We start from the raw sequence: 23,863 nt of genomic DNA on the forward strand, positions 1-23,863 counted from the left end.
CAACCCACAACAGTCTCACTAGGAACTTGATTGCAGTTGCCCAGGACATAACATCATAAAACATAGCCAAAAATGTAGCTATGACACTGCATAAACAGAAGGAAAATAAAGGACAGTGATCTCATTACTGATCATTCATACAGGCATGCATCTCATTAATTAGACTAAGCTAAAGTAGGTTTAAGTATCCAACTGATGAAAGGAGTTTTTTAGAAGCTGGAATGTAGTACAGCAATTTGTCTGTCCTGGCAGTGTTGCCTACAGACAGTCATTAATCAGAAAAGGAATTATTACTTCCTTATGGAATTCAGCTTCAGTTATTTTCCCTTGAACTTACCTGGAAATCTTCAACATGGAGAGTCATGCTACATCCATTTCTAATTGGAAAATTCAACTCATCCTTCAAGTGTATCTCCTGAAGCCCACTGCTTCTCTTTATTCCATTGGAATGTACCAACTGAAATTGAGTTCCTTTCTATCTCTCACATACATGTTTCTGTCACTGTTAAGAATTATGAAAATTAGTTTTAATGGGAGGGGTTGAAAGCCTACATATGGGGTTGTTTAAAGGAAACCACATCTTTAGCTACCAATTAACTGAACCAGATGATCTAGAAACTCAATTTTGAAAAGTTTACTGTATTTGCATCAAGGTTTTTGTTTGGTTTGGGTTTTGGGGTTTTATTTGTTTGTTTGTTTTTCTTTTTTTTTCACTCAGACCCGAAGTCTCAATACTCGGTAAGTGAACTGCTGTTAACAAAAATGTTATCATCACTGTAGGAGTTTTGTTTTTAAAATAGAATAACAAAAAAAAATAGAATAACAATTGTGGTTTTGGTGAGTGACCAGAGGTTAAAATGAAATTGCAGGCTATCTTTTTTTTTTCATGCACCCACAGGTATTTTTTCTTTTGCTTTAAAGGCTGTCATTAATTTCTTACTTTTAAAAAAATTAATATGCTATGTTATAAGGAGTATAAATTACTGAAACATTACTGATCTCTCCCACCACACTAAGTGCACTACACAAGGGCTTGTTCTACTGGACCTACAACTCATTATTAGAGTTGTAAATTGTAAGATTACTTCATTATTGGACTGTAATTTTTATTCTTACTTTCCCTCTGTCCTTCCCTTCTAATACCAATGAGTAAGATGCAAATATGGAAGGTATACCCAACAGATTTATAGATGATAACAATTCAGGAAGGACAGCAAATATTGTCAATAAAAGAGTCAAGATTCAGAAAAAGCATTAGAGGTTAGAACAATGGACTAAATATAAGAAATAAAATTTAGAATGAATAAGTACAAAAACCTATACATGGGTTCAAAACTTAACTATTCAAGTTTAGTGGCACTATGTCAGAAACAGAAATTTAATTAATAATAAATTCACTATATGTCAAAACTGTGATATAATTCCAAAAAACCGTAATGGCTCTTTTTGGTGGTTTCATAAATAATTAATATGGAGAGTGAGAAAGTGGTAACTCGGTACTGAATTCAACTCCAGGTGTACATAGTAGGGCATGTTTGGGATTTGCTTGGTAAAAAGAGCCTGAATCGAAATTCCAAGAAAATGTGGTCAAGAGATTAGGTTATTTACCCTAAAGGCAAAACTTAGGGAACAAACAGTAGCTATGTTCAAATAGTTAAAAAGGGATTCAACTTACTATGTGTGGACCTGTGGGGGAAGAAGTGAAATTAATGAGCTTGTTTTAGGGAGGCAAATTTCAGACCAGCAGAAGAAAGAACATTTAACAGTCAGCCAAATGATAAGGCAAAGATGGGATCAGCTGCCTCCAAGTTCCCTACCCTTCACTGGTGGTACTCAAGCACAGGCAGGACAACTCCAGCCAGGGGAAAATCAGCCAACATCACAGTGAGGACTTAAGTGTAACATGGGTTATTGGACTGGATAGCCTATGATACAGCCTTTTTGGACAAACCCAGCTATCACAGAGGGGCTCATCTGGGCCCCCAAAAGTACAAGATCTCTTACAGCTGTCAGAAATTATAGCCTCAAGGGTGAGAAAACTGACAGGAAGCTAATATTTTAGTTGTTCTCCATGGGATCTTAGCCAAAAGGTCAAGAAGCAGTACGTGTTAGCAGTGTGCAGTGGCCTGAGAAAGAGAAGTACCATTGTTTTATTATGCAACCCTTCTTCCAACTTAGTGAGATCATCCTAATGTTTCCAAGAACATTGCCCAGACCTTGTGGGGACTATAGGGTGAAGTAATGCCATACTTGGGACTTTCAGAAAAATGATGTGCTGGGAACAAACCCAGTTCAGAACCCTAAACACAGATCTAAAGGCCTACTAGCCAGAGCAAGGAATACAAAAACCTGTAAAGGCAGAAACTTTCAAGATTAAACTAAATGGGGAACTCATTTACCTAAAATGTCTCTTAATGCTTGGATTTCTATTATAATGTATTTTACAATGCGCTGTGTCCCCTTTCACTTTATATTATATCCTCTTATATAGGGTGGGATGGGAGAGCTCAGTAAAACCTAGGGACCCTTGTTTCCTCAGAGTTTGTTTGAGGGTATTTTTCTAACTTTGTGAACATACTTTTTCTCTCTCTCTGAGAAAAATTGCTGACTCTGATAGCTGACACCCTGATCATTCTCAGAACTGCAAAACAAATATCCAGAAGCATGAAAACTTCTCTCTCAAACCACAAGAGGAACAACTAGAAGAAAAGGAAAAGCAAAAGTCCTCTGTACTTACAAAACCCAGTGGGGAGAAGGGTTTTCAGGAACTACTAAAAAGGACACATGGACAAAACCCAGGAAGAAGGTGGAAGCAAGGGAGGGAGGTGGGTTTGGATGGGGTGGGGGAGCAGTGGAAAGAAAATGAAGACAACTGTAACTGAAAAATAAAATAATTAAAAAACAAACCAGGGTTCTTCTGCCAGAAGGTGGGGGAGGAGGGGGCTACTACTTATTTAACTCAACCAGGTAAGAACTTTCTTATAGTCAGGTGTACCCAAGGATAAAGGTGAAGTGGGGGCGGGGGGCGGGACTCAGAGTGCTAAAACATGTTGTCATCCAACTACCACTAAAAGAAGGTGGCTGCAGTTGAGAACAAAGAAAGTTCGTATCTTTGTCCCAAGTTCCCTAGAAACACATCTAAAGACACTATAACATCCCAGCCAGCTGGGTTTTCTAAGGGTGCGGGGGACTTGTGTTCATTTCTAGTGGTGTATACTTGTCACCATCAATAATTTTGCTTTTCATTGGTAAAGACATAAAACATATATAGGAAGAGCTGCTTTAGTTTATTTGGGTGGGAGTAGGTTTAGATAGGGAAAGAGGAAAAGACCTGCTTTTATTTGTTTTGAATCTTTGGTATTCTGAGTAATACTTACATTGAAGAAAGATCCCTCAGATATACCGGTGGCTTGAATTTGCATCATGCTGAAGAGAAGGACACCAAAGAGTGCAAGAAAGAGAACAGCTTTACCACTCTCTCCCACTGCCCATTCAAACACTTTCTGGGAGGTGGCTTCTCTTCTGTTCCTTAGGTGAATTTAGAGCAGGTCTGTTTACTGTTCTAGCCCCTATGAGACAACAATAATACAAAAAAGTTTTATTTTCACTTTCATCCACAAAACCAACTCACTTCAATCATTTAAATATCCAGTCCCACATAACAGTCAAAATCAAAACCTAGTCTTCATTTGGAGTTAATGCTTCTCTCATTCCCAGAGTGTGCTGCTTCAGGCAGGAAAGAGGAGCAGAATCACCATCTTCTCTACTCTAAGTGTTTTCCTTTGCTCCTTGTCCTCCCTGCCACCCCACCAGTGGTTTCTGCCCTCTCCAAAGAGAAGCAAGGCAGAAAGTAAAGACTACACTGTTGGGAGACTTCGCTGTTGGGGAAGGAGCAGAAAGACTGTGCCTGACAAGTACCAGCATTGCCTGGTGGTATTGGTGCTTTCTGTATCTGGAGTGTGTTTATGACTGTCTCTTTTCTTCCGGGGCCCTTTTACTGTTTCCTTGGTGGTCACTCTCCTTCGGAACCACTATCAGACTGAAGAGATCAGTGTCTCTCCTCTGGCAGGTTGGTAACAGCCTCCTCACGCCCCTCCTCATCTGACTGGGTACCTCCACCCCCATCCTGTGAGATCTCCCTGCCTGTGGCAGGAGGCCCTGCTAGGTAGGGTCCTCAGGCCAACTTCTGGTATGTCTCACATACATATGGTATGTCTGGGTAGACCATAAAATACACATGCATACTTCTCAGTCACTCAGTTTCCTCATCTGTAAAAATGGAGATATTCATAGTAACTATTTCCTATGTGTGGTGTGAATATTAAATGAAATAATAACTGATCCAAAATAAGCAAAAAATAGTAATAATAATAACAATAATTTCCCCAAAATCATATTATTAGTAAGTAGTAAGAACAGGTCTGTCTCCTCTAAAGCCAAGGGTGTGTTTTTCCATCACACCAGATTGCCAGGAGGGAGATATGTTGAACCAAGGAACTAGCCTGTGCTACTCAATTCATCTACCCTGCATACCCATAAAAGTGTACTTGGACATGGTGTTGACAGTAAACTGGATGGCCTGTCACCTATGATCAACTGAGCAGCAGCACCCTGGAGAGGTGGATAAGAATTGAAGGTCCCAGCATGTGCATCCCCACTTTACTCCAGAGCATCACACCAGCCTGCTCTCAAGAACTATCACACTGCTGAGAACAGTCCCAAACAAATCCATAGAGACAGGGCACTCTGACACTTGAAATGGACAAAAGGAGTGCTTTCTTCCTCTTCAAAGCAACATAAGCTCTTCAAACCTTCTTGTAGAAAAATCTTGTATAAGATCATACTCCTTCAATGAATTGCCGCCAAAAAAACCCCTCTCTTATTAGGTCTTTGCTACAGCTTATTTAAATGACTCTCTGCTACCACCACAGAGCAAACCTAGGGGAGATTTCTGCTCTAGGGATCACATCTTGAGGTTCAAATTTTTCTCACTCTCTTCTCTCAAAGTATTCCTTAATTAATATATTTAAACTGAATTATAGAACCAGCCTTATGCAAAAATATTTATTAAGTATCCTTTCCTGGTAAGCAGAGACACATTTTCTATTTTTTAAAATTCAGTGATCTTTTTGCAAACTGCATGTATTTCCATCCCAAGGTGGAAATTTATCTTCACAGTTCCCTAAAAGAAACACGATCCTATTGAAGAAACAGAGCACTTATCTCTGGGGGGGAAAATGGACTTCTTTCCGAGCATTTCAATATATATGTGCATCATTTGTACAGGCTACTTGCTAATTGAAAAGAGAGAGATGTGCTTTACGATGGCACCTTAACCACGAAAGCAAGCCAAACCTCAAGAGCAATGGGACAATCCGATGTTATGATACACAGCACAAAGCATTACTTATGATGTGCTCTTGTCAAACATGTTTAACCTGAAGCTAATAAATCTTCAGAGTGATTTTCAGTTTATATGAGATAAAGGAAATAAAGGAACAAGACTAAAAATAAACAAAAATAACCATGAGAAAATAGGGCAAATCCAGAATGTCTTATAAGACAATTTTTCTTCAAAAAGTCAATGTCACAAAGAAAAAAGTTAATGAGGCTATACTAAAGTAAATGACTAAAAAGACATAATAACCAAATACAATTCATGAAACTTCATGGGAACCTACTTTATTTTTTAATACTTTGAATTATTTATGCTATTACAGTTGTCCCAATTTTTCCCCTTTGCCCTGCTCCACCTGGTACCCTCATTCCCTCCAGCAATTCCCCACTTTAGGTCATGCCCATGGGTCGTGCATATCAGTTTTTTAGCCTCTCCATTTTCTGTAGAGTACTTTACATCTCCCAGCCATTTTGTACCTACCAATATGCTTCTTAACCCCGTACCTCTTTACCCCTATTCTTTTTCTTCCCCTTCCCAGCTGATAACCCTCCATATGATTTCCTTTTTTGTGACTGTTCCTGTTCTGATTATTCCTTTAGTATGGGTTTTTTTTAGATTCAGTTATTAAAAGTTGTGAATTTGTTGCCTTTTTAATGTTCATAGTTTTGATCTTCTTCCTTTTCTTAAATAAGTGCCCTTAACATTTCATGTAATTATGGCTTGGTGAACTCCTTTAGCTTTTTTTTACCTTGTCTGGGAAGCACTATACCTCTCCCTTCATTCTAAATCATAGCTTTGCTAGGTAGAGTAATCTAGGTTGTAGGTCCTTGCTTTTTATCACTTTGATACTTCTTGTAAATCCCTTCTTGCCTGCAAAGTTTCTTTTGAGAAATCAGCTGATAGTCTTATGGGAACTCCTTTGTAGGTAACTCTCTGCTTTTCCCTTGCTGCTTTTAAGATTATTTCTTTATCTTTAACCTTTGTCATTTTAATAATGATGTGTCTTGATGTGATGCTCTTTAAGTCCAGCTTGTTTAAGACTCACTTTCTCTGTGCTTCCTGGACTTGTATGTCTATTACCTTCACCAAATTAGGGGAGCTTTCTTCCATTATTTTTTCAAATAAGTTTTCAATTTCTTGCTCTTCCTCTCCTCCTTCTGGTATCCCTGTGATTAAAATGTTGGTATGCTTGGAGATGTCCCAGAGGTTTCTTATACTATCCTTGTGTTTTTGAATTCGTATTTCTTCTTGCTATTCTGGTCGAATGACTATTTCTTCCTTATGTTCCAAATTGTCAGTTTGAACCCCAGTTTCCTCCCCTTCACTGTCAGTTCCATGTAGCTTTTTATTTCATTTAGTGTAACTTTTATTTCTTCCTTTATGTTATTGTCATAGTCAATGAGTTCTTTGAGCATCCTGATCGCCAGTGTTTCAAATTGTGCATCTGATAGATTGGTTATCTTCAGTTTGTTTAGTTCTTTATCTGGAGTTTTGTTATGTTCTTTCATTTGGGCTATATTTTTTTAAATTATTTATTTATTTATTTTTAGAGAGAGGGGAAGGGAAAAAGAAACAGAGGGAGAGAAACATCAATGTATGGTTGCCTCCCTAGCACTCCCTACAGGGGATGTGGTTCACAACCCAGGCATGTGCACTGACTGGGAATTGAACCAGTGTCCCTTTGGTTTACAGCCTACACTCAATCTACTAAGCCACACCAGCCAGGGCTGGGCCATATATATATATATATTTTTGTCTCTTCAATTTGGCCTCCCTGTATTTCTTTGTGTGTATTGGGTAGAGCTGCTTTGACCCCCTGTCTTAGTAGCATGGCCTATTGTAGAAAAGGGACCTGTAAATTGTGTGGCGCAACGCTTTAGGTAATCAGCAGGGTAGGGCAACCCACTTCACTGCTTTGTGGCTCTGTGCGAAGAAGGGCTCAGGGAGGGGACAGTGACGCTGCCTGGTTTTTGGAGGTTTGCCCAGCACTCACCCTGTTTCTAGTCACTTCGTCCACTCCCCCGTGCAACTGGTGCCCTTCCAACTGTTGCCCTGGTGCTAAATCCCAGCATGGGTGAGTTTGTGTACATTCTAAGATCATGCAGGCCCTTTAAGTGGAGTCTCCTAAGAATCTGGCAGTTTTTTCTGCCAACCCAACCCCCACTGGTTTTTACAGCCAGAAATTATGGGGATTTATCTTCCCAGCACTGTCACTCTGGGCTATGCAGTCTGGCCTGGGGCTAGGAATGCTTACTCTCAGGGTATCCCTCCTGATTTTTATCCACCACGCATGAATGTGGGACTGCCCTTTCTGCCACTGCCACCGCTACTCCATACTACACTGCGTATCCTCACTTCTCCATCCATCTCTACGTCTCTGCCCCTCCTACCTGTCTGGGTAAATGTGCTTCTTCAAATCCTTGGTAGTTAGACTTCCATATAGTTCAGTTTTCTGACTGTTTGGGTGTTATTTGTTTTGATGTGTAGTTATAATTCTTTCTGTGGTTGCATGAGGAGATGCAGCATATTTACCTACATCTTCTTCTTGAACAGAAGTGACATGGAATTTACTTTAAAAGAAACAACAATAGCCCTGGCCGGTGTAGCTCAGTGGATTGAGCACAGGCCTGCGAACCAGAGGATCACAGTTCGATTCCCAGTCAGGGCACATGGTTGGGTTGCAGGCTAGTTTCCAGCAGGGGACCCAAGAGAGGCAACCATACATTTATATTCTCTCCCTCTCTCCTTCCCTTCCCATCTCTAAAGATAAATAAATAAAATCTTTCAAAAAAGAAACAACAATAAAAAATATCATGGGGAAAATTTGAGGAAATTTCAGTATGGATTACATGTTAGCTATTAGGGAATTATAATTTCCTGAAGTGTGAGAATAGAATTAGAGTTACATATTAGAATATATCTGTAATTAATATATATGATGAATATTTGTAAGTGATATCCAACCAATATGTGTGTGTGTGTGTTTACACACATTCAACATATATCAACTATTTGGGGTATTGCTGTGAGTATATTCATTGTGATAACCTTTCAAATTTTCAGTGTGTTTAAAAATTTTATAAAATGTAATTGAACTGTCCCTCTTTGCAGAGGACATTATTTTCTATGTAAAAAAAAATCCCAAGGTATCTAAAAAAACACACACACAAAAAAAACCCAAAACAAACAAATACCTCCTTGCCAGAGTTGAAGAATTGAAACCCTTGTGCACTGTTGGTAGAAATGTAAATGGTGTGGTTCCTATGGAAAATAGTATGGAGTTGTTCAAAAAGTTAAAAATAGAACTATTGTATAGTAAATATTACTGTGTTGTATGCATATTTAAAATTTTATTAAGAGGCTAGACCTCATATGTTTTTTACTGCAATAAAAATTTTATTTTAAACCTCCTATATGTAATAAGTTTAACCAGGTTATAAGGTCAACAGACAAAACCAATTGTCATTCCTTATAAAACAAAAAAAACATTAAAATCAAACTGTAAAACATAATGCCATTGAAAATTGCTCCAAAGAAATGAAATACTTAGGTATAAATGTAACAGAATTTGCACAGTCTCTGTGTGCTTTAATTACAAAATATAATGAAACAAATCAAAGAAGAATAGGATAATTAGTTCATAAACTGGGAGACTCAACATAATAAAGACGTCGATTCCCCACAAACTGACAAAATTCCTATCAAAATAACACAATCCCTATCAAAACCCCACCAAGGTCTTTTGTAGACACAGGCGAGCTTACTCTAAAATTTATATTGGAAAGCAAAAGAACTATACTAGTCAAAACAATTTTGAAAAGAAAACAGAATAAAGTGGGAGGAATTAGTCTTTTCAATGTTAAGACTTAGTGTATACTTACAATAATCAAGACTACATGACAGAGGCAGAGGGGTAAGCATACAGATCAGTGAAATAAAATAGAGATTCCAGAAATAAATTTAATGTTCTCAACTGATTTTTGACAAAGGTGCAAAAACAATTGATGGAGAAAGAATAGCCATTTCAACAAATATTGGACATGCACAGGCAAAAACAAACAAAAAAATCCCTTGACCTTCCCTCATTACTAACACAAAATTTAACTCAAAGTGGATTAAAAATGCATCAAAGATTTTGATCTCTGTTCCCATCCATGATTGTCACTCAGTTCACAACTGACCTTAATGAAAGGAAATGTCTTTCCCATAGATTTCCTCCACCTTCTATGGTTCGTCAAAGGCTGGCCCACCACCTCCTCCCCAATCCCTACCGACAGCCACACATCTGCTAATAATCCCCCTTTGTGAAAAAGGTAAATGAAGATGGAACACCAGAGTGATCAATCCTATAAAGAAATGCAGTTTGGGAGCCAGACTCCAGTTTGACTCTGATCTCTCCAGTACCGTTTTTTTTTTAATAGGGTGTAGATTATTTGTAATCAGAATTCTTACTACTGCAATGAGGTCAGAAACCTGATCCAAGGTCACAGCACAGGCCCATCTCCCTCTACAGCCAGAAGGCGCTCTTCCTGTCACACCACGTTGCCCGGGGGGAGGCACAGGGAGGCAAAAAATGACCCTGTACTATCCAACCCGTGACAAATAGTCAGTCACCTGCTCTGCCGCCTCATGAATCCAGCACTGAGCACAGATAATGTTGGCAGCAAAGTGACAGATTCAGATTTAGTACCCCCGATCAAACCCGCAGTGCCAGGAGAAATAAATACGACTGGGAAAAACCCACAGCCTCTGCCTGCTCCGTTCCAGACTCTCACACCAGGCTGCTCTTGCACGGTTATCACGCTGCTGGGAACCCCCAGCTGAATCAGCTGAAACCATCAGGCATTCTGGAAGACGCTACTCGCACTATTTTCCATTTGATAGTAACTTCTCTGTGACTCGACATACAAAGGATCAGAGAACTGATGGACCACCCACCCACCCACCAATCAATCACAGAACCTGGCACCATGTATTCTTTCCTTATTTTCCTAACTTTCCATAGAGCCCAAGTCTAATCATAAAAATTCACAAATAAATTTACCTCCTTCCCAGAGGGCCTCTTGTTCCTCTGACTCTGCTGAGGATCAAATATGAGCAAGTGGTTTCTTGTTCCCTCATAGTCCTTGAAAAAATACATTTTCCAGATAGTTATTCAATCTGGTCAATTAATTTAATTGTTTGCATTGCTTTGAAATAAAAGAATTAGTAGTACATAAAAATCCATCTGTAGCTATGGAATTTGTGGTGAGCCAGCATCTGTCTGATTTCCCATCTGCAAACAGCCTTGATTTTCAATGTTGTTCACTGACTAGGGGTTACAAGCATGGATGCAAACACACACGGTCTGGATTTGCGTCCTCCTTCTCCCAATGGCTGCGTACTTCCCTCTGTGTGCCTCTGTTTCCTCATCTGTAAAACAAAAATAAACATAACCACCTCATAGGATTGTTGAGGATTAACTGAATCAATATTTGCAAAGCACTTAGAATCATGCCTGGCCCATAATAAGTGCTATAAAATTATTAATTTCTACCCATTTTTGTCCCAGTTAGTTTTTTCTTTATATTTCTCCTTATCTCTTCATAGGCACCTCACTCCTACTCTCAGGCTTAACTTGGAAAAGGATGGAATTTTTCATTACATCAGGACCAAATATTGTTGTTGGACCCCTCTTTAGGTAGAGGCCTTGTGACTGCAGCAAACCGTGCCCGGTTGTAACGATCTGAGATGTTGAGCTGGCTGCTGTGATGACTGTGTTCAGAAATAACTCAGAGGTGAATGAACAGCACCAGGATGTAACCCAGCCTCCCTGCTGGGGAGCTGATGGAGGCTTAAAAACTCAGAACGTAACCATGTCCCAAGAAGGAAAAAAATTTTCTCCTCTTTCTTCCCTGGAGGAGTGCAGGGATTTCCCCTACTAAGGTGCAGGATAATGGCATTTTGTAGCTGACCCTGAGGTCGCTAGGTTTAAAATAAAATTTGAGCCCCATGGCTAAAAACTGTAATTTGTACTGCATTCTACACCATGCTTTCATTGTGTAGGCAATGTTTAAATCACGCCAATAATAATCAGTAATTATTCATGAAGGACATAATAATGGCAGCCTACATTTATACATTTTATTCTTTGCCAAAATATTTTATAAATATTATCTCATTTGTTCCTTATGAAAACTTAATAGAATAAGAATTACCTTCCATTTAAAGAAGCTGAGGTTTAAGGAGTCCAATTTGCCCAAAGTCACTTAGCTGATAGTGAAGCTGCCTTTCAACATGAGTTGTCTGGCTTCCAATATAGAGTTCTTTCCACTGTGACTTGATGCTGAGCACTGTGAAGACAGCAAAACAGTGTAACACAATCTCTACATCTTAGAGACTCACAGTCTAATTGGGAAACAAAAAATTAAAAGTTAAATACTGATACAAGAAAACAATGTAATTTTATGATGTATGATTTTACAAATGTGCTTATGTGTGAGAATATCAAACTCTCAGTGGATTTCTGGAAATCACCACCACCACCACCAGTGAAGCATGTCCCTGTCACTTGCATCTTCTCTTTGGTTTCCTGAAAGGGCCCCATGGCCCACCTCTGCATACAGTTGACACAGGAAAGCCTGGGAAAACCAGGGAAATCTGACCTGTCACCAGGGGCTGGAATACCTCACCTTATACGTATGGAAGTTAGAGATGAGTAGGTATTTGCATAGCTTACTAAATATTTTAGTCAATGTACTGAATATATATTAGTATACTAAATATATTAGTAAGCACTTACATAGCTTAAGTAGGCCATGGCTTGAAGTTCGTATTTTACGTGTAATTTAAAAAAACAGTGAAGAGTTAGCAGGTGAGCAAAATGATCCAATTTACAGTTTTAAAAATTATTCTCATTTCTATATGGTAACATTTTCCACTCATAAAATGTCTTATGATCACAAATTACTGATAAACAATATCTGCCACTGTTATTCTGCCAACAAACTTTAAAATCTGAAGGAAGCAAATGATGTTCTGTCAAAATACAAATTCCCCAAATTGACTCAAGGGTAAGTAGCATGCCTAAACAATCCAACCTCTATAAAAATTTTAAAAATATATATGAAAGCCCTACCACTGAAACGACCCCAGATCCAGGAGGGTTGCAGGAATTCAGTGGCAGTCATCCTATTCCAAAGTACGGAGGAAAAGACAGGCCTTCCTTATCTGTTTTATAATTCCTTCAGAATACTAATGCCAAAGCTTGATAAAGACATTCCAAAAGAGAGAACTAGAGTGCCTATAATTAATAAAAATTAAAATCTGAAACCACATAATAATAAGTCAAAACTAACAATGTGTCGAAATATTTATATTTCCAATTTTAAGAACTATACTAGTATAATTTATTACATTCAAAAAGAAAAAAGAAAAACATGTGATTACATAATATGCCCAAAATAATGACATATTGGAACAGCTAGTCCTGAACTTTAAAAAACACTCTGAAAAATAAGAATAGTTTCTAGACATGATAAATATGTTAAACAAACCAACAAATGTTGAGGAAGAGGACAAAAATAATTTGGAAAGGTTTTTGTCACATGCCTGGAAAATACAAATAGCTCCACTGAAAAGCTATTGATCCTAATTAAAAAATTCAGTAAGTTAGCTAGATATAAGATAAATATATAAAATATTTGAAATTATTTCTGTAGTAGTACTGATCAGTTCAGAAAAGAATAGGGCAAGGGGAGTGTATTAGAACATATTTAAAACAATGACAAAACCTAGAAATAATTTAACAATAAAGATAGGGCCTATTTAAAATATGTAATACATGAAGAAAAACATTACAGGGCTGGGATGTGAAGATGGAAAGAATTAATAATATCAAGGAGTCCATCATACGCAAGCTGATGCATAAATTTAATGTAATATCACTTAGAGTTCCAAAAGATGATTATATTTTTGGTATGATGCTGAAATACCAGTTGGAACTAGATAAAATAAATAACCCTCAAATTCACCAGGAAAATAAATATACAATTTCCTAAGATTTTTAACAAGAATGGTGATGAAGGGATTAACCTGCCAGATGTTAATGCCATAAAGCTGTGTAAACAAATAATTGTGCTACACAACAACATGGGAAGGTACGGGCATACCTCAATTCTTGCACTTCACTTAAGATGTAGATATTTCTAAACGAGAAACTAAGATGTCATAAATGGGAAAACAGAGTATTAACCACATACAAAACAGGAATTTCTGTACAGCAAATGAGACTATGATCAATGTGAAAACGGAGTAAAATAGTGGGACAACGCATTAATATCCTAATATAATCCATCCATTTCTAGGGTATTAGATGAATGGAGAGGGAAACAATCATTCCTTGTTTTATGTGTTTTAAGTGTTGAGATTCTGGGTGACTTTTACTTTTTGAGATTGTTCTGTAATTTTCAAATAAAACTAAAAATAATTGCATTAGAGGAAGAAGCCAAATGATGGTGAATGAAGGAATCAAAGGGAATTGAAGTAGGAGGAAATAGTGACAGGAAGGATTGAAGTAGTGAAAGTGCAGGAAGTTATTTCTGCACTTAGGTTTTAAAACATTTTTCTATTTAGAAGAGAAAGAGCCAGTAGAAGAGAAAAATGAAAGATACAAGAGGGAGGGAATGAGACCTGGCAGAGAGGGGTTGGGAGGGATTTTACCTTAAGATAAGGGTGATGACTCTTCCTTTGAGACTATGAGAAGAGATAGGATCTGCCATGTTTTAAGTTCTAAGGGAGTTTTAAGGGAGACAGAGGAGAATGCCTTTCTGATGATGATCTCTATTTTCTCTTTGAAGAGGGAAAGACCATGAACACATTGCTGGCTGAGAATGAGAAGAATGAAAGGGATAGAATTCCTAAAGAAAGTGGTATATTTTAAAATAGCTGCTGTGGGAAAAAAAGAAAACAAGCTGACCAAGAACAAGTAAGGTTTCTTCTGGGTTATGTGCAAGGCCTGGCTGGAGTTTGTGTTATCGTCAATCTGACTGGTCACATAGTTTTCTCTATATAGTATTCCTAAGACAGACAGCAGAACCCCAACCCCAGAAGAGGTATGCACCTGGAGTGAAAGACTGATTGAGTGAAAGGGGTGAACGGGTAAGGATTAAGGACATTACTATGATTATCAGGAAAGTCCAGGCCTGGTGGGAAAGAACTGAACACAGGAGGACCAGAAAATCCAAGGCAGTGACTCCCAAACTTTATTGCGAAGAGGGATCACCTTCAGAGGAATCCAAGGAACAGACTCTAAAAAATGCTAGTTTAAAAGGATAGAGGCACACAGAAGAAGAGACTTGAGGTTTCAAATAGTCAAAAATAAAGCGGGGTTGGGGGGTATAAAGTGAAAGGAAGGAAAAGTGAGTGTGCATGTGCCTTAGACCTTGGTGCCCTTTCAGCAGAGGAAGGGAATTGGAGTCTGAGTTTTTTCAAATGCCGCTGTCAGCTCTCCTTCTCTGCCTTAATCCTCCATTTAAAAAAGTTTAGATGCTATTTTTTCTCCTGGCATTTAGTTAGTTAAGAGTTAAGTTCCTTATTGAGAAGTTGGAGATGTTTTAAGCCTACAAAAAAAATTGTAAGCCATTTGACCTCAGAAATGGCATAATAAACACAGGGGGCCTTCCACCCTATCAGTTTTCATCATTAGAAAGCAAGTGGGATTTTGTTTGTTTGTAGTGGTTTTATTTTTTTTGAAATATTGTTAATTGGGGCCTATAATGGTTCATTTATGTGTTGACTTGACTTCACTAATGGATGCCCAGATAGCTAAGTAAAACATTATTTCTGGATGTGTCTGAGGCTGTTTCCAGAAGACATTAGAATTTGAACATGTAGACTGAATAAAGATGCCCTGCCCTCACCAATGCAAGGACCATCACCCAACCCACTGATAGTCTAAATAGCATAAAAGGTGGAGGAAGGGCAAATGTACTGTCTGCTGGACCTGGGACATCCATCTTCTCCTGCCCTGGGACATCATTGCTTCTAGTCCTTGAGTCTTTGGACACAGACTGCATCATCCCACCAGCTTTCCTGTAGTCCAACTTGCAGAGAACAGATCATGGAGCTTCTCGGCCTCCATAATCCTTTGAGCCAATTCCTATAATAAATCCTCTTGTGTATATACATGTGTCTTTCTCTGAAAAACCCTGAATAATACATTAAGTAATAGCTCTAATACCGAACTAATTGTGGTAAGGAATATAAAGAAGTAAACATCATTATGTAGTCTTCAAGGAACTTAGAGTTGAGTTGGTAGGGCCAAAGAAACAAGAACTAATGATGACTATGTAGTTAGATTAGTCAGAGAAAGCTACCACTACTAACTCCTATTTATTGATTCATTTCATTTATTCACTCATTGTAAACACTTCCTGAATTCCAAATGGCAGCAGATGATTATGCTAGCTAGGAATGTTCATTCTTATCAGATCCTCACTGATTTTAATAGCACTTCACTAATTATTCAGGAGGCACCCAATTCATCCTTTGCATTTGAATTGGCATTTTCCTTTTTTCCTATTTTTTTAATTTCCATTTCCACGGACTTACAGGTAGTTGTGGAATGTGGCTTTCCTTTTCAGAAATTCCAGTGCCAGCATTGTTCCTGCAGAACAGCAATTCCCAGGCTTTGATGTTTTAGTTTAGTGGTGACCATTAATAATTATATTTGTTTTCACAGTGAGAAAATTGAAGTCATTTGGGCACTGGGTCAGGGTTACATGATGAGGGCATGGACCCCATCCCTGAACTCACTAACAAACTTGAACCATAATTTATGAGCAGTGGTTGAGCCAGGAGAAGAGATGGGGCCAAAGTCTCACCTTTACCATTTAGAGACTTTGCCAAACAGACTTTAACCCTCTTGACAATGATCCCCATTCCCTAATTTCTCAACATGGAATTATATGCAGCTTATTTTTCTTTTCTTGCTTAAAGTATCACCCCCATGATCACAGGCACTGGGATTGTCAGAGTTGCCATATCTTCTCAGTTTTGCCTGCATGTGTCTCCCAGTCCAAGGCTTCCCTTTTCCTTTCTTTGACCCACTGAGGAAACAGGAGCCAGCTAACAGCACCATGGATCACCCTGACTACCATGTTCTTGCTCCAGAATTTTGTTTGAGGAAATCCTAGCATCTGCAGCCATCCTTCAGAATTCAGCCCTTCTCACTCTTTCCAACACCTGTGGTCCCATCACTGATTATAGGAATAGACAATATAAAATAAAGCCCAAAACAAACAGTTTTGCCCTATACTTAGTTTTCATAGACCCTCCCAGATTTCCTGTTTTCCTATTTTAGATAGCTAAAATACAACTGTAAAGATCACGGACCAAGGACACAGCCCACAAGACTGAGGTTAATAATAATATTATAGAATGCTTCCTCTCCCCCACATTTTACACCCACCACTACCACCAATGGGTCTTCAGTATAGCAGTGGCCGAGAGCTGGAAGGGCTGCAAGATGCAGAATGTCTCCAAGGAGGAATACTTAGGAAAGCCCAAAGTTAACAGGGGAGACAAAAACAAGGAGGTGAGAAGAGTTTGAAGCTCCTGGTACCAACAGCTCAGCAAACATTAAACATAACCCAACTTGCAACATTAACTTCCCTGGTTCTCAGGCCTTTGCATTTGGACTACATTATACTACCAGCTTTCCTGGGCCTTCAGGTTGCAGATGGCAGATGGTGGGACTTCTCGGGATCCATAACTCAGGATGGCATAAGCCAACCTCTCATTTCCTCACAATAAATCTCTGGATATATACATGGAGACTGAGAGGTTGTGTGTGTGTGTGTGTGTGTGTGTGTGTGTGTGTATGTATTTAAATACGTGTGTGTATCTATCTATATATCTGAATATATAGATGGATACACAGTTTAGGGAAAAAACTCATTTTACAGTTCTTTGCATGAAAAATAATTAAGAATAAACTGTTTTGGATACTTACAACTGTGAACCTACCTTTGCCCCACCCTACATACATTGTATATCTGAAGAGACTCGGGAGTTCTCTGGAGAACTCTGACTAATACAGAGACTCATACTTTCAAGTAATAGTCATATTAAGGACAAATCTATAGTGCAGTATAGACCAAGACATATGAGAGGTTCTATAAATCAGTAGGAGAGAACTGAAATTTTCATAGTCTAAAATTCAGGGGTGTCAAATTCATTTTCACTGGGGGGCCACATCAGCCTTACAGTTGCCTTCAAAGAAACAAATGTAATTTCAGGACTGTATAAATGTAACTACTCCTTAACTAGGGGCAAGGAGCTTGGCGCTGCCACTGGGTAGAAACAAGGCACCAGGACACATAAAACAAGGTGGAGGGCTGGATTTGGCCCACGGGCCTTATGTTTGCCATCTATGGCCTAAATGAATCCTAAGGGGTTTTGGAAGATCATCTAGTCTACTTCTTGATTTTTTTTACCTCTTAGTACATCTAAATACCCACCATTGATAAACAAAAAGATATTAAATATCGAGCCCCCGCTTGCTAAGCAGAAATTGTAAAACATTACAATCAAAGAAGGGACAACCAAGATGCCTAAGATGAAGCACTGCCATCCTTTTGAAAATTTAAAGATAACTATATCTTCCCATTTCTTGAGGTGTCTATTCTTTCCAGCCTGCTTGGAGGTGATGGCTTTATGAAGGTAAAACAAACAGGACTATTAGAGTAAAATCTTCCCCCAAAACAGTTGGCCTAATAAAATCATTCTCTCTAAAGCCCTGGGAATGAAAAAAGTTCTGTCTTTCCTTAACCATTTTCCAGTTCTCCAGAGAGCTTTCTGGTTCTCCTCATGCTCGGAACATTTATAGGAAGAATTTTCTTTCCTGTACATTTAAACAATAATACATAGATATTCCAAAATTTTGTAGGAATACAAGCAAATTTAGAGTAAAAGGAAACAGTCATGGTATTTTTTTTAGTTAACATATATTGAGTACCTCGTATGCATCTGGCACTAGAGAAAGATGAAAGAGGCCGTGAGGCATTGCCATGAACGGTGCACTGTCAAGAAGAGATGCAACATGTAAATATGTAGTGTTTCAGAGTCCAGTGAGGAAAATAGAAACAACTGCAGGTGTTTCAACAAAGAAAATTTAAAATAGGGAACTTGTTACTCAAACGATGGAAGCATCGGCAAAACAAAGAGGGGTGGTGCAGCAACCCAGAGATTAACCAGATCAGGAAGCCGCTATTACACCTCCAGGTGGAATGACAGCAGAACAGGTATTAACAGAAAAGATGCAGCCCCTGCTGGAAACTGGAAAAACAGTCTCAGGAGCAGAGGAAGAAAAGGAGACACAGAGAAAGAGATTTCCATCCCTCTACCCTCCATTCTTTCCAATTTGGTTTAATGGATTAGTAAAAGAGCCAGAGAAATGGAGTTTGCAGAAGGGTGAGGACAGACCTGAGAACAAACAGAAAATAATTGGTATATGAAGCAATGGTCCTTGTAACCGAATCCAAGGTGCCCCGTGCTGGCATCCCAAAGCAAGCTTCTAGGAGTCCTGTATTTGCAAATGAACTCAATAGCCATGTGAGCCTCCTAAAGACCAGATTGCCTGTCCAAATTTGGCTATGCTTTCTCCATACTGCCCATCAGCTCTTATATACTCAACTGGTACAGTTGACAAAGTTTGACGCATGTTCATTAGTGATTTCCAGGTGATGAACATTTTGTCTTTCATATATAAGTCTCACTCTCATACCACACGGTATTTCCATCTGCAACCTACGTCCATCTCCTATACCCTCTTCTACTCTAGACGGAGTTAGGATTCGTATGTAGTCTAGACAACTCCTATATTTAGATATAGTTGAAGCATGCATTTCAAGGCTAGCCTAAGCTAAGGTTTCATAAAAAAAAACCTTCTGTGGCCAAATAAGTTTAAAGATATCATATATTGTTTTTCTCTTAGACGTTTGTAAGGCAGGCTGGTTGTTTTAAAGACTCAGAGAAGTCCTCCAGACTTTCCCAAGTTCGTTAAACACAAAACACTTTTGTTCTTATAATACTTATTAATACCCCGTGGATACACTTTGATAAACACTGATTCAGATCGTGTCACCACAATGTCAGTCTCAGCATCGGTAGCATTTATTTTTCAGGGCATTGTGTGAGGCACTGCTGGAGATATTGGACTGTAAGATATAATCTATTCCCACAGATGATTATAATAAAGTTGAGACAGAACATATAAATAAAGCAATAAATAATAATTTAAGGCAGCATGGCATAAGTATTAAATGGGTGATCCAAACACAAAGTGCAGCAAGGGTGTACAGAAGGCAGAATTGTTGTAAGCTGTGTGGTTTGGAAAGTTTGAGAAGATATAAAACTTGAGTTAATCCTTGGGGAAACCGCACACACACACAGATGTGAATGGCATACTGGAAAAAGTAAGAGGACCAGTTCTGAGTTGCTCAGTTAGGTAGGAGCAGAGTGTAACACATCTTCAATTTCTAAATAAAGATCTGGATCATCAATAAGGAGCATTACTATACAGGCCAAGAAAGCTATTAGGATCTCTGAGTGAAGAGGAAGCATCTCAGAGGTAAGTGTGTTTATAGAAAGTTGTGCTCCCTTCAGCAATTAGAACAAAAGTGTTCAAAAAAGGCCATCTTCTTGACCTATGTCTTAGCCTAGTCTTCCCCAAAAAGCATAGCCTGAGACAACACCTGGTGTACAGGGACTTCATTTTGAGATGTCATGCTAAGGACTCAGACAGGGAGACTGAAAGAGTATAAGAAGGAGAAAGGGAAGCCAAGGAATCAAGCTCCTCACCACTGTAATCAACTGAGGCTTGATGCCTCTGGGACCCTCTCACAAAGAGAAGTGTGAAGAATGCATTTCAGAACTGTCCACCCCGGAGATGAAAGACATATTCATCTATTGAATCCCATCCCCCATGAATCAAGGGTTGCCCTCACATCTGGAAGCCCGATGCCCAAACGGGTTTCCACAGGTATTGCACTTAGTGCAGGCAAGTAAGCCCTGAGGCAGAAAGTGAGAAATATGCAGTAAGGCTAGTGTATGGCTTTGGCAAATTACACCTGCATGCAGCTGGTGACCCTAGAAATGGCTGCAGTGAAAAAGAGAGGTCCGAGAGAACTTCTGCATAGAAAGTGTCCAATAGCACGTCCGAAGGAAGATCAATCTATCCCCACGCCCTGTTTCTAGGTTCTTCCTGATTCTTTTCTCCAGTCCTTTGCACCATGGTTCTTACATATGTGATTGACTCCAATGTTTTTAGCCTCGTTTCATTTTCCCTCATTTAGCCTGGTTCTTTTTTCCTCATTTCATTTTCCCTTATCATTCAAAAAATATACAAATGAAAACAAAAATAGCCAAATCGTAAAGAATACTTTTGCTTCTTATTTATCCACAAAAGAATCAATGTTTAGATCTGTTGAATAAGGTATACCTGAAGGCAAAAGACCACCAAAACTTCCCAGACAAGATGTACATGCTCTGTAGGTAAGAACTAATTTCCATAAGAAAGTTTTCAATAAATTTGTACTCTTCTAGGACAGTTGTGCGTCTCCAACCAGAACACACCAAAGCATTATGGTCACTGCCCTGCTTATCACCCTAAACAAGGTCTGCTCTGGTAGAAGCCATCCTTGTAGATGTGGTTCTTTAGAACTGCCACACACCAGCAATATTCACCATTCGGGCCTCCAACAAATATTTGTGGATGACCTTCTAATGATCCAGGTCCTGTTCTAAGCTCTGGGGATAAAGTTTTAAAAAACATATCAAATCTCTACCCTTGTGGAATTTGCAATCCAGTTTCAGGGAAATATACAAATAAATATGTAATATGTTGGATGGTGAGAGAGCTGTAGTGAAGAAAAACAGTTATTAGGAAACAAAGGATCACCAGGTAAGGAGTAGAAGGATGGGCATTATGACTTTGTAAATGATGTGTTATAAAATGTGGTATTTGCACGGAGGCAAGAAGGAAATGAGAGGAATGAGCCATGTGGCTATACAAGGAAGAAACAGACTAGACGAGTGTGTTTGAAACAAGTGCCAAGACCTGAAGCAAAGTGTGCTTGGCCTGTTCAGGGAATGAGGAGGCCAGTGCAGCAGGAGCAGAGCGAGTGAAGGGCAAATGTGAAAGGAGAAATGTGGGAGAGGAAGCTTTGGAGGGATGACATACAGCCTTGAAGATCATTGTGGAATGATCAGCTTTTACTCTAACTGACATAAGAAGCCATTGAAGGATGTTGAGCAGTTAAGTCATATGATCGCTTTGCATTTTTAAAGGATACTCCTGATTGCTGTGTGGTGGTGCTGGGGCAGAAGTGGGGAGGGCAAGTAGGAAGCTGAGAGAGAGATGTAAAGGCCCAGTGGGGCTCTGAGAAATGGTAGGATTCTAATTATATTTTGAACACAGAGTTGAAAAAGTTAGATGAGAGATCACATGTGCAATATAAAAGAAAATGAGGAGTCAAAAATGATGGTCAAATTTTTTACCTGAACAACTACAAGAAGGGAGTTGTCATTCAACAAGACAAGGAGAATTGCAGACTTGAAGTTGGAGAAAATTTAAAGCTCAGTTTAGGACATGTGAAGTATAAGATATTTATTAAACAAGCAAGGTCGTCAAGTAGTCAGTTGAACTTAGGCAGTCCCCTTTCTTCTCTGCCAAATCCCGAAATTATGCACAAATTTCAGTTTACCATGATTTCATTGAATAACACCAGTCCTCTAACAAATCCCAATTAAACACAGTATATGAACTGTGAGTAACTGCAGACAGTACAACTTCACTGCTTCCTCAGCCCACTGGTGACAGATGCACTTTGTGATCAGTGACCAATCACATCACTTCTTTCAGAGCCTGCTTCTGACTGGTTACTGTCTTGATTAATCTCTCATTCAGTTCCCACAGGCAGCAGAATGTGTCACCGTGTTGTCTCCTTGTATTCCAGTGATAAGCTCACATGACACTCCACCAAAATGGATATGCAAAAAAAAAAAAAGGAAAAGTAATTGACAGATAAAGGTGAAAGTGAGTGTAGCAAAGAAAAAAGTGGTAATGCTGAAAGTGAAATTCGAGTCAAACATAAATGGAGTTATAGAAAAGCTAGCAGACCTGGGGATGTCCCTGCCACCACATGAGAGACTTCATGTGTGCAGCCACAGGTGACGGCAAGCTTATCAACACAAAGAGGGAAGTGGTTGTAACAGGAAAGGTAAAGATGTCCCAGAGGAGGTGATACTGGCAAAAAAGCTTCACATTGCAGAAACTCTTAGGGATCTTTCACAACAATGAAAGCACGAAGGCTCAAATGTCTGAAGTTAATCCAGACTTAGAAAGGACAATGACAATTCACCAAGGCACAAAAAAGACGCCCCTCCGTCCCACGCTACACTACACAGCAAGAAGGCAAGCACAGTTCACTCAAGTCTTGGTGTTTTACAAAGTAGTAAAAATACTCATTCTCAATTATCCTAATGCTTTAAGTTACTGTAAACTATGTAAATATTAGTTTTTAAGTGTTAGTCCTTATTTTTTCATTTTACTATATATTTATAACTGACAGTAAGAGTTTTTAACTTCAGACTAAATTTTAAAGATGCCAGAACAAGCATATTTTTCTCATGGATCATTACAAACACTTTGCATAGTTCCAGCTCACCTGCACATTTTTACAGCCCCACACTACTGTGCAAAGTGAGAACTACCTGTCTGTGAGTTTGCAGTCTAGGAGAATAGGTCCAGACTGGAGACAGACATTTGTGAATTATGACTGGATAGACAATATTCTAGGAGGAGACCACCTGGAGAACACATGTAGATAAAGAAAAGTTCTAACGACTGAGCTTTAGGGAACAATGATCAGAGGTAAAGGGAAGGAGAAAGAACCAACAAAAAGGTCTGGGAGTGAGTGACGAGGGAGCTGGAAGGAGAACTGAGAGGAGCTCCTGCCCACCAGGGGTTTCAAGGAGAGAGTAACCAACTACGCTGCTGGTTAGACAAGTGAGGCCGTACTTAGAAACTGATCATTATATTTGGCAATAAGGTTTCTGGTGCCTTGAGAAGAGCTGCTTCAATAAATCATCCCATGAGACCCTGATGAGAGTAATTTCAAGAGAGAATGAAAGGATAAGAAATAGAACAGAGCTAAAGCAATCCCCCTGGCAGGATTTCTGTAGCACAACTGGAATGGGATGTAAGCCCAGGGAACTGTCCTTTTAAGACGGACACTGCCATGGAACCTTTGTTTGCTGACTAACATAGAGAAATAGAGAGTTGATGCCAGGAGAAGGGAGAGTTATTAAAACAATGTCCTTGAGAAAGGGTGATACTTTGTACTCTAGTGGAGTTCACCCCTGGACGGGGACAAGGCCTAATAATGAGGCCAGTGTCTCGTGTATCTTATCTTCTTCAGAACT

At 39.1% G+C, this 23,863-nt stretch overlaps 1 non-coding gene across 1 annotated transcript; it reads right to left on the reverse strand.

Moving 5' to 3' along the window:
- Positions 1–710: 710 nt before the first annotated feature.
- LOC119041008 (small nucleolar RNA SNORD56) lies at positions 711–780 on the reverse strand. The gene has a single exon (XR_005080959.2). It is a non-coding gene; the product is annotated as a small nucleolar RNA SNORD56 (small nucleolar RNA).
- Between the last annotated feature and the right edge of the window lie 23,083 nt (positions 781–23,863).

This window comes from Artibeus jamaicensis, unplaced genomic scaffold (assembly GCF_021234435.1).
Source record: "Artibeus jamaicensis isolate MK-2021 breed Jamaican fruit bat unplaced genomic scaffold, CSHL_Jam_final contig_354, whole genome shotgun sequence".
NCBI lineage: Eukaryota > Metazoa > Chordata > Mammalia > Chiroptera > Phyllostomidae > Artibeus > Artibeus jamaicensis.